General features: G+C 46.7%; 1 protein-coding gene across 1 annotated transcript in view; it reads right to left on the bottom strand.

The window, feature by feature from the left end:
* Positions 1-15214, bottom strand: part of LOC309555059 (aquaporin-7-like) — a 129922-nt gene extending 114708 nt beyond the window's left edge. Inside the window, exon 1 of the mRNA XM_082256882.1 lies at positions 15198-15214. The gene's annotated coding sequence lies outside the window, so the exon portion shown is untranslated. The remainder of the gene's footprint in view (positions 1-15197) is intronic.
* Positions 15215-16286: the final 1072 nt, after the last annotated feature.

Below are 16286 nucleotides of genomic sequence, written 5' to 3'. Positions count from 1 at the left end.
TTTTTACCACAAATATGTAGCAGAACACAAATTAACCTAAACTGATAAAAAAAATGTAATTTTTGAAATTCTTTAATTGGGAATGTTTTATAGCAGAAAGTAAAAAATATGGCGTTTTTTTCATAATTGTCGCTTTTTTTTTTGTTTATAGCGCAAAAGCTAAAAACCGCAGAGGTGATCAAATACCACCAAAAGAAAGCTCTATTTGTGGGGGAAAAAAAGGACATCAATTGTATTTGGGTACAGCGTCGCACGACCGCGCAATTTTCCGTTATAGTAACGCAGGGCCAAATCGCAAAAAATTGCCTGGTCATTGGGGGGGGGGGGGGGGGTTAAAAACTTCCGGGGCTGAAGTAGTTAAGGGGGTAAAACCTTCCGGTCCAGAAGTGATTAAAAAAAAAAGAAATATGATCCACCCTCTGAAACACATCCCCCAAGGAGTCTATCTATACACCACACTGTACCACGCTCTTGTCCACGACCCTCTATCAGGGATTCAAGACCCACTGGCAGAAAGAACTACACCGCAATAATAGAGGGGGCAATAACACACTGGCTCACATATAAGTCAGCTTCACCAACAAGACGACCCCATCTCACTCCAACATAGTACTGGGCCCCTTCTATGATCTCAGATCCCCCACCCATTTTCTCCATGAGGTACATCACCTAACATTATACAGTAACTATCAGTTTGTAGTTTCTCTTCTGTTACATAGTTGCTTTTCTAAAGACTAGGGATCGACCAATTATCGGCATATCGAGGGCCGATATGCACTTTCCCCGATATATCGGAATCGGCCACCAAGGTTACCGATATTTCGGGAGAGTGCTTGTACCGGAGTGATGCCTGCAGCTAGAGGCGTCACCCCGGTACTGGCGTCCATAGCCGATGGTCGGCTGTCTTGTAATCCACAAACAAAGTTCAAATGGCCAGTCCTACATGCAATATCCATGTTGTATCATGACCCCCCAAAAAATATATAAAAAATATAAACTGGTGAAAAATAAGTGCACCACGTTCGCCTGATCCTTAACACAGGATGGTGTATGCAGACAGTTCAACAGAAGAGAAGGATGGCGCTCAGGTGTGCACTTGTAATAGAAAAATACAAATATGACCTCAGAGAATGGTCTTTGTAATGGGCCTCAAAAGTTTAATCAACTCATACAATAAAAAATATTAAATGAAGATACTTTCAAACTGGACTCTGGAGCCTCTGGATATCCTAGGGAGCCGTGGGAATCCCTGGTGGTAATCATGGGACTCCCAATGACATCAGGTGACTCAGATAGAAAAAGATGTTCCCTGATGGAAGGCTGGAACTTCCGATGGTAGTGGCTCGCACCAGAGGCGTAACTAGAACCTTCAGGGCCCCAATGCAAGAAACCATGAAGGGCCCCCCAGACCCCTGGCCGGGCCCTTCCCTTCAAGCCCGGGGCTCTTCCCACTAATCCTGGGGCTCTTTACTCTCATTGCATGGCCTTTTATTATGGTCCCGCATCAGGATCCTTTCACAAGTTCTGCAGTGGGCCCCCTTCCTGCAATCTTGGGGCCTCCCCACAGTGGTGAAATGCCAGGGCCCGGTCGCAAGTGTGATCTTTGAGATCCTAGAAGTTCACCCACTGGTTTGCTACCGGGCCCCCTGGAGCATGGGGCCCGGTAGCGATTGCAACCCCTGCAACCCCTGTAGTTACGCCCCTGGCTCGCACGGTTCTGTGTGTGGCCGCTAAACTGAACCGGGGCCAATGTGTAGTTGAAAGCCGAGTCCTACGTGCGGACCAGAAGTGACGCCTGGATGACGTCACCGGAAGTAGCCGAAAATTATGCTGCGGGGATCCACGGAGGCCAGGCTGGGCGGATGAAGTATCACGAGCACCTGGTTGCGGCAACCAGAAGCTCTTCAGAAGCATTCGTGATACTTCATCCGCCCAGCCTGGCCTCCGTGGATCCCCGCGGCATCATTTTCGGCTACTTCCGGTGACGTCCTCCAGGCGTCACTTCCGGTCCGTAGGACTCGGCTTTCAACTACGCATTGGCCCCGGTTCAGTGTAGCGGCCGCACACAGAACCGTGCGAGCCACTACCATCGGAAGTTCCAGTCTTCCATCAGGGAGCATCTTTTTCTATCTGAGTCACCTGATGTCATTGCGAGTCCCATGATTACCACCAGGGATTCCCACGGCTCCCTAGGATATCCAGAGGCTCCAGAGTCCGGTGTGAAAGTATCTTCATTTAATATTTTTTATTGTATGAGTTCATTAAACTTTTGAGGCCCATTACAAAGACCATTCTCTGAGGTCATATTTGTATTTTTCTATTACAAGTGTAATGACAACCAATGCAGAGGCGGCTCAGCTGTCATTACAAGGAGCGGGAGGGGACGCCCCCTCCCGTTGCCTTCTGTAGCTCGCCTGGGTCTCCTGTCCCACCAGGAGACAAGGGCAACCAGCCTGCATGGTCGACGAAGACCTGATCAAAGCTGCATGCAGCTCTAATTGGGTCTCCATGCAAAAACCCAGAAGTGAGGTCATGACATCACTTTCGGGAACTGTCTGGCACCAGATTAAAAAAAATGCGAGCATTCAAAACAGCCAAGCTTGGCATTTTGAATGCTTTTAAGTGCAGAGGAGGGGTTTGGGGTCTTTTAGACCCCCAGATCCCTCCACAAGAGTACCTGTCAAGTAAAAAAAAAAATTAAACATTTTTTTTTAAATGTACGGAAAGCTCGGCCCATACCGATATGCGATGACCAACATATCGGTATCGACAATGAAAAAACAATATCGGTCGATCACTACTAAAGGCCCCAATTGCTTTGTTTCTGAAAACTGTTACTGTATCTTATATGCTGCACTCCTTATGTTGTACTATGTACCTCTTAATTCTCAATAAAAAAAAAAAGTTTGAAACAAACAAAAAAAAAAAGAAATATGGACAAATGTAGCTTGTGCAGCTAGTAAGCACAATCACGCTATATAACCTCAAAAAGCAACGAGTTTAAAAACTTGCATATAGCGAAAAAAAATGGCATTACTTTCCCATAGACAGCAAGCTGTGTGGCTGCACCAGACTCTTCCGACGGTCAGCAAGCGTGCGTAATGACGTAGCGTAGCCAGGCCAAACGCGTTTCGGCAGGGAGATTGCATAGTTGGGGGACTTGCTTAAACTACGTACACCACACGCTAGGACTTATAAAAAAGCATTGCTGGTAACTAGGCAACCAACACAAGCTCCAGGGTGCTCGATAATGGAACTAAGCAAAACCTGTAAGAGGAAGGAGATACCATAATAGCTATCTGATGGTGTAAAAAACACCTATGGACAAAAGGAGCTCCATCTAGTGGGGAATGCAACATACTACACCTAAACTTTATTAAAACCTCATCAAAAGAAACAACTTGCTGCTTTGGGTTGAGCATTAATGTATATGCATTGGAGCAAAGAAATATAGAGCTAGGTGGTAGACACTTAGGATTTGTCTAAAAAGTGCTTGTGGGTGGATATCAGTATACCACAAGGGACAATAGGACCTGGAGTTTATGAAACCTATGATCACCTATGTTGTAGCAAAGCCACGGATCATATAGGGAAAAATGCTCCTTACATTGGTGGTCAGTGGGAAGAATGTTCATTGCATTGGTGATTAATGGGAAGAATGCCCCTTCCATTGGTGATCAGTGGGAAGAATGCTCCTTACATTGGTGGTCAGTGGGAAAAATGCTCCTTACTTTGGTGGTCAGTGGGAAAAATGCTCCTTACATTGGTGGTCACTGGGAAAAATGCTCCTTACATTGGTGGTCATTGGGAAAAATGTTCCTTACATTGGTGGTCAACGTAAATAATATGACTACTTGCTTTACTCTACATTAAATGTCTTGCTGCACTTAGAAGGCACTGCGCTTCTTTCCTCTTGTCTTCCCACAGAGATCACTTCTGTCTCTCCTGCCGGCAGCCGCTACAGTGGACAGCTATCCCCTGAACTTGGGACCCCCTGAACTTTTTTTCCCCCTCCCCCCGCTTTCCCAGGACTAGCCCACTCTGAGACCTCTACTTGCACCAATACACTATATACTAGCGTAAATAATATCCCTTACATTGTTGTTCAGTGTGAAGAATGCTTCTTACATTGATGGCTATTGGGAAGAATGCTCCTTACACTGGTTGTCATTGGGAAAAATGTTCCTTACATTGGTGGCCAGTGTGAAGAATATCCCTTACATTGATGGCCATTGAAAAAATGCTCATTGCATTGGTGGTCATTGCGAAAAAGGGTCCTTACATTGGGGGTCAGTGTGAAGAATATCCCTTACAGAGGTGGTCAGTAAAGATGGCCTTGCGGTTCGCCCGGCGGTCGGTTCGCAGCAAACTTTGCTCGTTCGCAGTCTGACGATATTGCGAACATATGGCGTTGTTCGCGGAGGCCATATTAGTTTACATTGGGGACAACTTTGACCCATGACACATCCATGAGGTGGAACGGGACAGCCAATTGAGACATTTCAGCACATGCACATACCCCCTACCTTATAAATAGACCTGACCTGGCGGCCATTTCACATTCTGCTTTTTGTCAGTGTAGGGAGAGGTTCGCTGTTTGCACCAGGGACAGATTGTCAGTGACGCAGATGGCTCTGTTATAGGTCCACAAAAGTCATTTTAAGGGCTAGTATTTGGTATAGGTGTACTATCTATATTTTCTCTTTTGTCAGTGTAGGGAGAGGTTTGCTGTGTGCAGCAGGGACAGATTGTCAGTGACACAAATCGCTCTGTTATAGGTCCACAAAAGTCCTTTCAAGGACTGGTATTTGGTATAGGTGTACTATTCTTTGGTGCGCAGTGCACTATATAGGGGATGTAATACACTTATAATATACTTTCTAATATAGAAAGCATATTATAGAAGATTTGTACTGTGCACTGTGCAGCATTGTGACTGGTGTGGTGAGCGTTTCTGCAGCGATACTACAACTACAAACAGTGACAAAAGCACTTTTAAAAAAGTATTATAACTGGTGTGATAGACCAGTGGCCCCCCTAAAAGACAGATTGAAGCGGAGTGTTATCTAACAATATACTTTTATATCAGTGTATTTGGGTACTGCAAAAATGTTGCCTCTTTTGCTGTGTTAACTGTGCTACACACAGTGATAACAGTTACTGGCCAATTTTTTGTAGAACTGGTGTGATAGACCTGTGGCCCCCCAATACCACAGATTGAAGCGGGGTGTTATATACCTTCTTCCACATATACTGCGCTTCTCTAGAGACTTTTGTCACAGGGTAATTTAAAAAATGACAGGCAGAGGAAGAGGCAGACCCTTACGCAGGGGTGGTAGGGGTAGGGCAGGAGCAGTAGGCCGGTGCCAAAGTGTGAAGTTTCAGAAGGTGCATTCGATTAAGTCAAAGGACGCACCAGACTTGGTTGAGTGGCTCAATCAGCCTTCCTCTTATGCACCCTCCTCATCCTCTCTATCTGCACCCTCTTCACTCTCTGCTGTGTGCACCCCCAAAGACACCACCACCACCACCACCACCATATACCCCCCGCCAGGGCAGCCATCAGAAATTTTGGAACCCCTTACACAGCTTTAGGCCTGCCCCCCCCCCCCCCGGACCTGACCATCAACATTCCACTGGCTGTCCCACCAAGCCCCATCCCATGTCCTCCTCCATCCCAAGCCCTCCTCCTTCTCCATCCCATCTCCCCAATCCCATGTCCTCCTCCTGCAATCTTATCTCCTCCATCCCATCTCCTCTCACTGTGGTCTCATCTCCTCCATCCCATGTCCTCCTCCTCCAATCCTATCTCCTCCATCCCATCTCCTCTCACTGTGGTCTCATCTCCTCCATCCCATGTTCTCCTCCTCCAATCCTATCTCCTCCATCCCATCTCCTCTCACTGTGGTCTCATCTCCTCCATCCCATGTCCTCCTCCTCCATTCCATGTCTTCTAGTTCTTCCTCTTCCATCCCATCCCCTCCTCCTCCAGTTCCATCTCCTCCATCCCATGTCCTCCTCCTCCTCCTCCTCCAGTCCCATATCCTGCATCCCATGTTCTCCTCCTCCAGTCCCAACCCCCCATCCCATGTCTTCCTCCTCCAGTCCAATTTCCTCCATCCCATGTCCTCCTCGTCCTCCTCCTCCAGTCCAATTTCCTCCATCCCATGTCCTCCTCGTCCTCCTCCTCCTGTCCCATTTCCTCCATCCCATGTCCTCCTCCTCCAGTCCCAACCCCCCATCCCATGTCTTCCTCCTCCAGTCCAATTTCCTCCATCCCATGTCCTCCTCCTCCTCCTCCTTCAGTACCATCCCCCTCCATGCCATGTCCTGCTCCTCCAGGAGGATAATTCTTCACAGACATAATGAACAGACACAATCAGCAGTGTAAGAACACAGCGTCATATCTCCGGATCACACTGCAGACGTTCAGAAACCTGTCATTTTAAAGTGAGACTAAATCTACATTTTTTGGATGGAATAGTGAAGAGTTAAAACCCCCCACCCCCTACTGATGACAGCTCCATTTTTTTTTCCGTTTGGTTACCAGGACAAAGAGCTCCTTGTGCCCGTCACTGCGTATGAAAAATCCAAAACGCGGAGTTGTCCCCAGAGCAGGAAAAGAGAGAAACATTTTAAATGGGAACTCCAGTTCTGGTGACAACTGTCTCCGAGGGCATTTCCCTCTCACTACCTGTTGTGTCTATGGGACCTCACAATGGGACACAGATGGGAAAAAAGAAAGAAATGGGGTTTTAACTCTTCCATAATTTAGCTAAAATGGAAAAAAAAAGGTCCTGGCTTTATAAATACTTTAGTGTTATACATAACTAGAACATCTAACAGGGTTATATCATTGCAGGAGATTTCTTCTAACTTCCTGTCTTAGTGTCACCAGGACAGGAAGTGGGGGAATCTCAGAATCTCACTGTGGGGACATAGCTTGCAATTATTGCCTTACAAAGGCCATATTATATATATATATATATATATATATATATATATATATATATACATAGAAACAATTGCTGGCTATATCCCCACAGTGAGATTCCCTCACTTCCTGTCCTGGTGACACCAAGACAGGAAGTGAGGGGAAATCTCCTGCAATGATATAACCCTGTTAGATGTTCTAGCTATGTATACAACTAATGTATATATATATAAAGCCAGGCCTTTTTTTTCATTTTCACAAAATTATGGAAAACCCTGTTAATTTTTTTTCCCCATCTGTGTTCCACAGATTGTAGGGAAAAAAAATTGCCTAGTTCCTCCATCAACACACACCGTGTTAATAGGGGGTTCCCACACTTGAAAAAAGAGCGCGCATGCCCATTGTGAGCTTGGCGCATGCTCTGAAACGCGTCGTGTCATTCCTAGCTCCGGTGACGTCACGCGGCGTACGCTACGTTCCAATCTGGTTCCCGGACATCAGCTGAACCCAGGAGACGCCTGGCCGGTCTTCCCGTCTGCCGGTTACATCTTATCGGCTGCCAACATCTTTCTTTCCGGGACACCTGGACTCTACAGATTCCCTCCACGGACCACCAGAGCAATTACAAGCCTGTGATACCTGACTTTATAGGCGCTCTGTGTGTCCTTCTATGTGTTAATAGGGGAATCCCTCCTGAGGAGCCACGAGCCACTGTGTTCTCCCAACACAGTGATTATTGCTAGACGCTTTAACAGCTCCTCAATCGTATGTAAAATCCGAGGGGCTGGTTGTACCAAAGTTGTTCGATTGATCAACTTGGGTACATTCAGCCTTCCCATATATGGTTTGAATCTCAACCAGTCCCTGCTGAACCAGCCGAGACTCAAACCGTCTATGGCTGATGTTCTATTAGAATGTTACTACCCATCAGATTGTGCAACGGAAGTGAGGTTTGGACCAAAAAACCCTTACTGCGCATGCCGATGACGGGTAACGGTAATGTGATAGAACACTCATGCGGACATCTTACTACACCCAGCTATGTCTTTTATTGCATAGTAAGTTAAGCAATAAAATGAGTGTATATAAATATAGCATATTGATATCTGTGATGCTGTTTGGATGTTTCATTGCGAAAGCATAAAATGTTATCGCTGAGCAGTGCGGGGTGTACCAACATGGCCTCCGCCACCTTTCTACTGCTGCTGTCCCGCTTCTTTCAAAATATAACATCAAAACAGCATCACAGATATGAATATACTATATTTATTTATATACCCTCACTTTATTGCTAAAAATACTCAGAAATTCAAGACATAGCTGGGTGTGGTAAGATGTCCGTATGTGTGCCCTTTCAGATTACCACTACCCGTTCGATCATTAAGTGTTTGGAACGCATAGGGCCGTGGAACGCATTGTGCATGCGCAGTAAGTGTTTTTTGGTTCAAGCGTCACCTACATTGCACAATCTGATGGGTAGCGCCATTCTGATAGAACACAGGCCTTAGTTACACTTAAAGCGGAGTTCCGGGCACAAAATCAACCTTTTTGTTTGTGCCCGTCCGCTTGGTCTCCTTCACCTGAAAAGGAATTGGATAGTTAGGTATATTTTTTTTTTTACTCACCTTGTAATTGTAGATAGATTATACTCACCTATTCTTCACTTCCTCCCTCTGCGCCGCGGCTCCGCCGTCATTTCCTGTCTTGCGATGATTCCTGGGAGCTAAACGTCATCGCTCCCAGGAATCAATGCGACGGCACCGGCCCCGCTCGTCACTTCCGGGGTGACGCCGCATTCCCTGCTAAAGAGCTTCTGGGCATGCCCAGAAGCTGTGGAGGAATGCGGCGCCGCGCCGGAAGTGACGAGAGGGGCAGGTGCAGGCGCATTCTGGGAGAAGAAGACACAGAAGAGGACGCAGAAGAGGATCGCGCCGGCTTCAGCTGCCCACAACAGAGATGGCAACGCTGGAGAAGAAAGTGAGTATTTCTTCTTGCAGGTAAGTGCGAACCGGGACAGATCAGAGGCTAGCCATTGTGGAATGTACTAGCCCTGACTGTCCCGGGGGTATGTTTATTAAAAAAATGTTTCTGTGCCCGGAACTCTGCTTTAAGCTGCAATCTTCACATGGGCCCGATCCAGTTTTTCTCAGCAGGGGATCTGTCTGCGGATTCCCTGCTGAGCTGAGCGGAGCACATGACTGACAGTTCCGTGTCCACTCATGCTGTCCGTTAACACCCAACTTTCCTCCGATCTGGCCAGATGGAGGGGAACGGATGCCCATTTTTTGCCTGATCAGATCGGATTGGAGGTAGGCGGGTGTAAACTGACACAATTTACGTTTACATCTGCCACTCTATAGAGGAGAATGGAGGGTCCGATCAGATCTGCCTGAAAACAGACAGGAAGACCCGATCGAACCGCTCACGTCCACATGGATTGCTTTTCAGAGCATTGGGTAATTTAGTGAACCTGGACTTATGACAGTCACTGTAATGCTACCCATACTGCTGTCCTTTTAACATGGTGACAAAAGCTGACACCTATGCTACACATGTGAAAAATTACTTTCAACCTGCTAAAAGGACAGCAATAAGGTTGGCATTACAGTGACTTATTAACATGGGGAGGACGGGGGGCACAGGCTATGAACTCCACACCAGCTTCAGGGAATCTATCTCACCTCGATCTCTGCAGCAGCTTCTTTGCAGACGAATTCCATTCCACCAACGCAGGAAGCTCGAGGCTCTGTAGTGATTGACAGTGCACCCTGTGTACCCGTTGGCAAGGGAGGCAGTGGGAGGTGGAGCAGCCCGCCTCCTGCTGCCAATGGGTAGCTGAAATCGTCTTAGGGCCCTCCCCCATAACATCCCTGGAGTCACAGCCCTGCCAACTAGTTTACTATGCTATGCAGCAGGAGGGCTTGGTTTAAAAAAGACCGAACCAGCAGCCTCCGGCGTCTCTCCTGCTTCATGTCTCCTCCGGCTCCTCTCTGTGCAGTGCACACTTCCTGGTTGCCAGGGCCCGGGCCCCTCCTGACACTCAGGCCCCATACAAGTGTATTACCTGTACTCCCCCTGATGGCGGCCCTGCCCTCCGCTTGAGTCACTGGAATTATTTTCCGCTTGAGTCACTGGAATTATTTTCCGATCCATCACAAGGCATTTGCGATGCGCAGCCATTCTTGGCATCGGATCAGGAAGAGGAGGTAGCAACAGCCGCCACTCAGCAGTCTGACGACCCAGATCAGCCCAAGGAGGTTGGTCCCCGCTGTTGCTGCCTACTCCGAGATCTCAAATGTTAGTGGTGGGGAAGGTGACGTCGATGATGACGTGTCTATGGACGTCACGTGGGTGCCCACAAGAGAGGAAGAGTAGGGGAGTTCAGAGGGAGAGATGGACCAGCAGATAGGGAAAAGCAGGCGGAAGTTACATTGCACAGGAGGGACAAAGCAGACTGCAAATGTATCAGAAGCGAGCCATCAACCATGTACAGTCACATCTGGCGCTCCCAGGACGCCGGCACATGGCTCCGCAGTGTGGGCTTTTTTTAATGTGTCCGCTGCTGACAATAGTGTTGCCATTTGCAGCCTTTGCAGTCAACGCATAAGTCGCGGTAAGCCCAACACTCACCTAGGGACGACCACCTTAAGAAGGCACCTGGACTACCATCACCGAGCCCAGTGGGAGCAACGCCGTCAGAACCCACAAAGCCACACTCCAGGCTCTCAACGTCCAGCCTCTTCTCCTTCTCCTCTCTCCTAACAATTGTCCTCCACTCCACCTTCTCACGTTGTTCTGGAAAATAGAGGCTTCCGTGGCACGAATGTTGGGAGCGTAAAAAAATGATGACGCCGGATAACCCTCTTGCCCAACGGTTGACTGCTGGCTTGTCGGAACTGATAGCCCACCAACTACTGCCATATCAACTGGTGGACTCGGAGGCCTTTCGGAAATTTGTGGCCAGGAAGGAAATATTTCTCACAGAAGGGCATTCCAGAGCTGTATGGCCATGTTCAGCAGTAAGTGAATGTATCTCTGGCACACAGTGTCGGTGCTAAGATACATCTGACCACAGACACATGGTCTAGCAGACACGGGCAGGGAAGGTATATAACTTTTACTGCCCACTGGGTGAACCTTCTGACGGCCGTCAAGCATGTAACCCGTGGCACCCAGGTAGATTTGGTTTTACCGCCACGGATTGCATGCAGGCCTGCTTCTTCTTCTTCTCCTCCTCCTACTCCATCTTCTCCCTCTCCTCCTCGGCTGACTCCTCTTTTTCTGCTGCTACCGTCTCTTCTGCTGCGCCGCCCAAGATCCCCAGAACCTATTCCATATGCCAGGTGAGATGTTGCCATGCTATGCTGCGTCTGTTGTGCCTGGAAGCCAAGAGCCACACTGGTCCTGCACTCCTTTCAGCTTTGCGTTCACAGGCAGATCAGTGGCTGACATCGCTCAATTTGACAGTTGGTAAAAATTACACACGTGCCATGCATGGCACACAACCTGAACTTGGTCATGCAGCGATTCGTTACCAAATACCCTGGGGTCCAGGACGTCTTGTGGCAGGCCAGGAAAATCTTGGGCCCTTTCAGAAGATCTTACACAGCCATGGCTCACCTTGCTGACATTCAGCGGCGACACAACCTGCCCGTCAGGCGTCGGATTTGTGACTGCCCGACGCGATGGAACTCAACCTTGTATATGCTTGATAGGCTGCTCCAGCAGAAACGTGCAGTTAACGACTACCTGTACAAACTCTGCAGCAGGGCAGGTTCTGGGGAGCTTGGGTTTTTTTCACTGCGCCAGTGGCTGCTCATGCACGACGCATGTAGACTTCTGCAGCCATTTGATGGGATCACCAAACTTGTCAGTCACAGCCAGGGGGCGCCATCAGTGACATTGTACCTTACGCCTTCTTTCTGGAGCGTGCATTGCGTTGTGTCATTAATCAAGCTGTCGAAGAGCAGGAGCAGGAAGATGAGGAAGTCGCAATGTTTGATGAATTCCCAGGGGGTGCTACTCCATCTGAGACAAGTCAACAACAGGAATCTGAAGAGGAGTCAGAGGAGGATGGTGTCGGGTGGATAAGGAGGAGCAAGAAGAGCATGCTTTAAACCTTTCTGGGATCCCTGGTGTTGTCCATGGATGGGGGGGGGGAACTATGACGACATTATCCTGGATGATGAGCAGGAGCCAGGCCACTACACCGCTTCCATTTTAGTGCAAATGGGGGCATTCATGCTCCAGTGTTTTAAGGGGGACCCCCGTATAAAAAGCATAAAGGGCAAGGACCAGTACTGGGTGGCAACGTACTTAGACCCTCGGAACAAACAAAAAATGGCAGAAATGTTACCACCATCACAGAGGGCGGTCAGAATGCAGCACTTCCAGGCCTTGCTTTCGAGAAATGCTGCATTCTACTTTTGTGTGCGCTGGCAGAGGAATTTCCACTCACAGAGAAACAGTTGTGGGTACCAATCCAACAGCGCCTGCAAGAAGAAGGCATTTTGAAGATGTGTTGGTCACTTCAGATATGAGATCATTCAGCCAACCCATCGACAGTTGTACTCCGGATCCAGCATCAGGGAATGCCTAGACCGACTCCTCAGAGCGACTACATCGGTTTAACGGCCGATGTGGACGCTCTGAGGGATGATGAACCCCTGGAGTACTGCAATGGAACTGTTGGCTTGCCCCCCGTCCAGTGTCCTGTCCGAAAGGACATTCAGCGCAGCAGGGGGATCGTGACCGATAAGCGCACTCGCCTAGCTCATGACAGTGTTGACTACCTCACATTTATAAAAATTAATGAGGCATGGATCTCAGAGGAATTCAACACATGTGACCAGTAGACCATGTTTGATTAAAATTCCTCATGACAGGCCACAAATATCCGCCAGACCGCCATCCACCCACAACAATTCATGGTCCTTGTCTTAGGTAAATACAGCGGCATAACAGGCATTTTATGTCCATTGAATGCCTAATTTTTGGGGCCTTTCATGGCCGACAATTATTTGTCCTGTCAATGCCTAATGTACCTCCAGCCACAGAATACAACGTTCTTAGCTGTCAGGTAAACGCATGTGGACAAATTTTTGGGGCCTGTAATGGCCGACACTTACTTATTTACCCTGTGAATGCCTAATGTACCTTCAGCCACAGAATACAACGTTCTTAGCTGTCAGGTAAACGCATGTGGGCTAATTTTTGTGGCCTGTAATGGCCGGGCGACACTTACTTCTGTATCCTGTGAATGCCTAATGTACCTTCAGCCACAGAATACAAGGTTCTTAGCTGTCAGGTGAACGCATGTGGGCTAATTTTTGGGGCCTGGAATGGGCAACACTTACTTATTTATCTTGTGAATGCCTAATGTACATTCAGCCACAGAATACAACGTTCTTAGCTGTCAGGTAAACCCATGTGGGCTAATTTTTGGGGCCTGGAATGGGCGACACTTACTTATGTATCCTGTGAATGCCTAATGTACCTCCAGCCACAGAAGACAACGTTCTTTGCTGTCAGGTGAACGCATGTTTGCTAATTTTTGGGGCCTGTACTGGCCGACACTTTCTTCATTATCCTGTGAATGCCTAATTTTTCAGACTGGAATTGAAAATCAATGGGTCTGTAAACGTTCCACCAAATTGTGTAACGAATGCGGACCCATTTTACAGACGTGTGAATGGACCCTATATGTATTCGACATGTATTTACCGGCTGCTGTCAGTTCTGTCTGATTTAGAAAAAAAATAAATACATTTTTTTGCTGGAAAAAAAAAAAAAATGTTATGGCAACTTTTCCAATAGCAATACTTCTGTTATGACAGTGTCCATGTTGTGGGACTATTTGTGCACAGCTAGTAAGTATTTTGTGGCTGCAAAAATGACCTGAAGGTTTTTAAAGTTCGCCTCCCATTAAAGTCAATGGGGCCCGCCTCGAACTTGCGGTTCGCGAACATTTGAGAAAGTTTGCGGATAACGTTCACGAACCGCCCCGGCCGATGTTCGTCCATCACTAGCGGTCAGTGAGAAGAATCCTCCTAACATTGGTGGTCAGTGGGAATAATGTTTCTTGCATTGCTGGTTAATGGGAAGAATGTCCCTTATATTGGTGGTCATTGAGAGTAATTTTCTTTACATTGGTTGTCCCTGGGAAGTAATCATTGGGAAGAATACTCCTTACATTGGTGGTCAGTGGGAAGAATGCTCCTTACATTGGTGTTCAGTGGGAAGAATGCTCCTTACATTGTTGTTCAGTGGGAAGAATGCTCCGTACATTGGTGTTCAGTGGGAAGAATGCTCCTTCCAAATAAAGCTAAAACAGCGAAAATCATCATTGGAATCCATTGTTTCTCATCTGAGAGGTAGAAATCGCTCATTGCTCAAGGAAACCATAGCAACCTTAGGGAGAACCCTACTAGGGAAAGGCTGCCCTACTTTATCAAAAACGAAATGAGGTTTTGGCAACAGATACATTTAGTTTGCAAACATCTGTTATGGGTTAATGGCCACTACTTACCCATCATACTCTGCCTGTAAGTCCCTCGCCCACCCAAGTTCACTGTCCCTGCAATGGCTGACATCATTCATTTTCCTCTAGTGCTGCTTCCACTTGCTCTGGGCAATCCCCAGTACCAATTTATAGTGTATGTAATGGGAATGCTAGTACAAATCATGCTCCTTGTACGGTGACTACACCAGGTGCCTCTTAGTCCCGGCTAGATCTTGGAGAAGCTATCTTGTGGCTGTACCCTGATGTGCTATCCTGCTATTGATTCAACTTTTCCTCTGGGTCCTGACTCCCATTTTTCTGCCTGTGCCTATGCTTATGACTAATGTCCGGGTTCCCAGCAAGCCAGACAAACTTTACAATTCCTACTACAAATATTTAGTACTCTAAAGCATAGACTCCATTAATAGCATAAATCTATACAAGTTCTGCCTAGTTCCTGGAACTTGGTAGACTTCCATGCCAAGCTGAACGGCCACACATGAATGGAGAAATCATTGCACATCCATTATAATGCATTGCACACTCACATCTTTTGAGACCCCACGAGGAGCTTCCAAGCTGCATAATTATCCAGTGCCCCAAGGCTACATGCGGAAGTGCCTGGTGAGCTCTCTGAGCCAGATATGGCATATCCAAGCTGGACCAATGAGATTATATAATACACACCATACCTGGCATTGAGCTTTAATTGTATCTTGAGCAGAGGATGAATAGCATGGTGCCATGTATAGGTATACCTACCTTTGTTGTCTGGATGAAGAGCCAGAGCTGTCAAGTTCCTCTGCCAGTCTCCTCCCTTCTCTGCAATTTTTTAACTGCTGTCAGAAAATGATTGTAAGCTCTTCTGATCTGGATTGACTTTGCAGTGTATCACATAGTAAATTCCATCGCAATGCTGCTGTAATAGCCCCTGTGTGTACAGTGCTGGGTTAGTGTTCATGGCAATCAGCGCTGTCAGCATTGTTAGGAGGATGTGGATCACATGAGCAATGACAGCGGGGCTTCTACAATGCTATCAGCCAGTTTCTATTCCTTGTTAAGGGAAGTGATGGTTGAGGTTAAAGTTTATCTAAAATGTTGTGTAAGTTTTTAAACTTATGTTTATAACTTTGTACTATTAATTTTAAATTGTTGTTTTACAAATAAAGATGTTAAAAAAATGAAAAATGTATTTTTTAGTCCTAACCTTAAAAAATAAATACAGTAAACCCCCCTCCATTGCGGGGGTTACGTTCCGGACCCAGCCGCGAAAAGTGAAATTCCACGAAATAGAAAAACCCTATTAAAATGCATTGTAGGCATGTTTATTTTACTGTCACTGTACGTGTAAAAGCATTTTAAGGTCTTTAAACACACTTTTAAAACAATAGAAACTCGTTTAAACACATAAAAGATATTAAGAGACATAGCAAGAGCTATGGAAAACACAAAAATATTTCATTTTTAATGATTTATATAGTAAAATAACATTACAAAAAAAAAAACACGAATTACCGGGACCGCAAAAACTGAACCGCGATGGAGCGGGGGATTACTGTATATAGCATCTATACAAAACCAGTCGTTATATATTCTTGACATGTCAAAATATACAGCATTATATTTTATATATATTAAAATACATAATTTTTACCAAAAGCGCCACCTTTTATCATTAAAAGGCTATCATTAAAAAATGAAAAAAGCTATCCTCCAGCTCTTTTCCAGTGATTTTGCCTAGGCTGAGATGTAGTCATCAGTCTGCTGCAGGAAAGAGGAAGCATTTCCTCAGTCTCATCTCAGTAATCAGACTGCTCGTAGACTTGGGGAAAAGACTTGTGTTTCCCCCCC

Source organism: Pelophylax lessonae, assembly GCF_965119305.1.
Source record: "Pelophylax lessonae genome assembly, chromosome: 1".
Classification (NCBI taxonomy): domain Eukaryota; kingdom Metazoa; phylum Chordata; class Amphibia; order Anura; family Ranidae; genus Pelophylax; species Pelophylax lessonae.
Note: the sequence above shows the minus strand (reverse complement) of the source record. Positions and strands in the feature narration are given on the sequence as shown.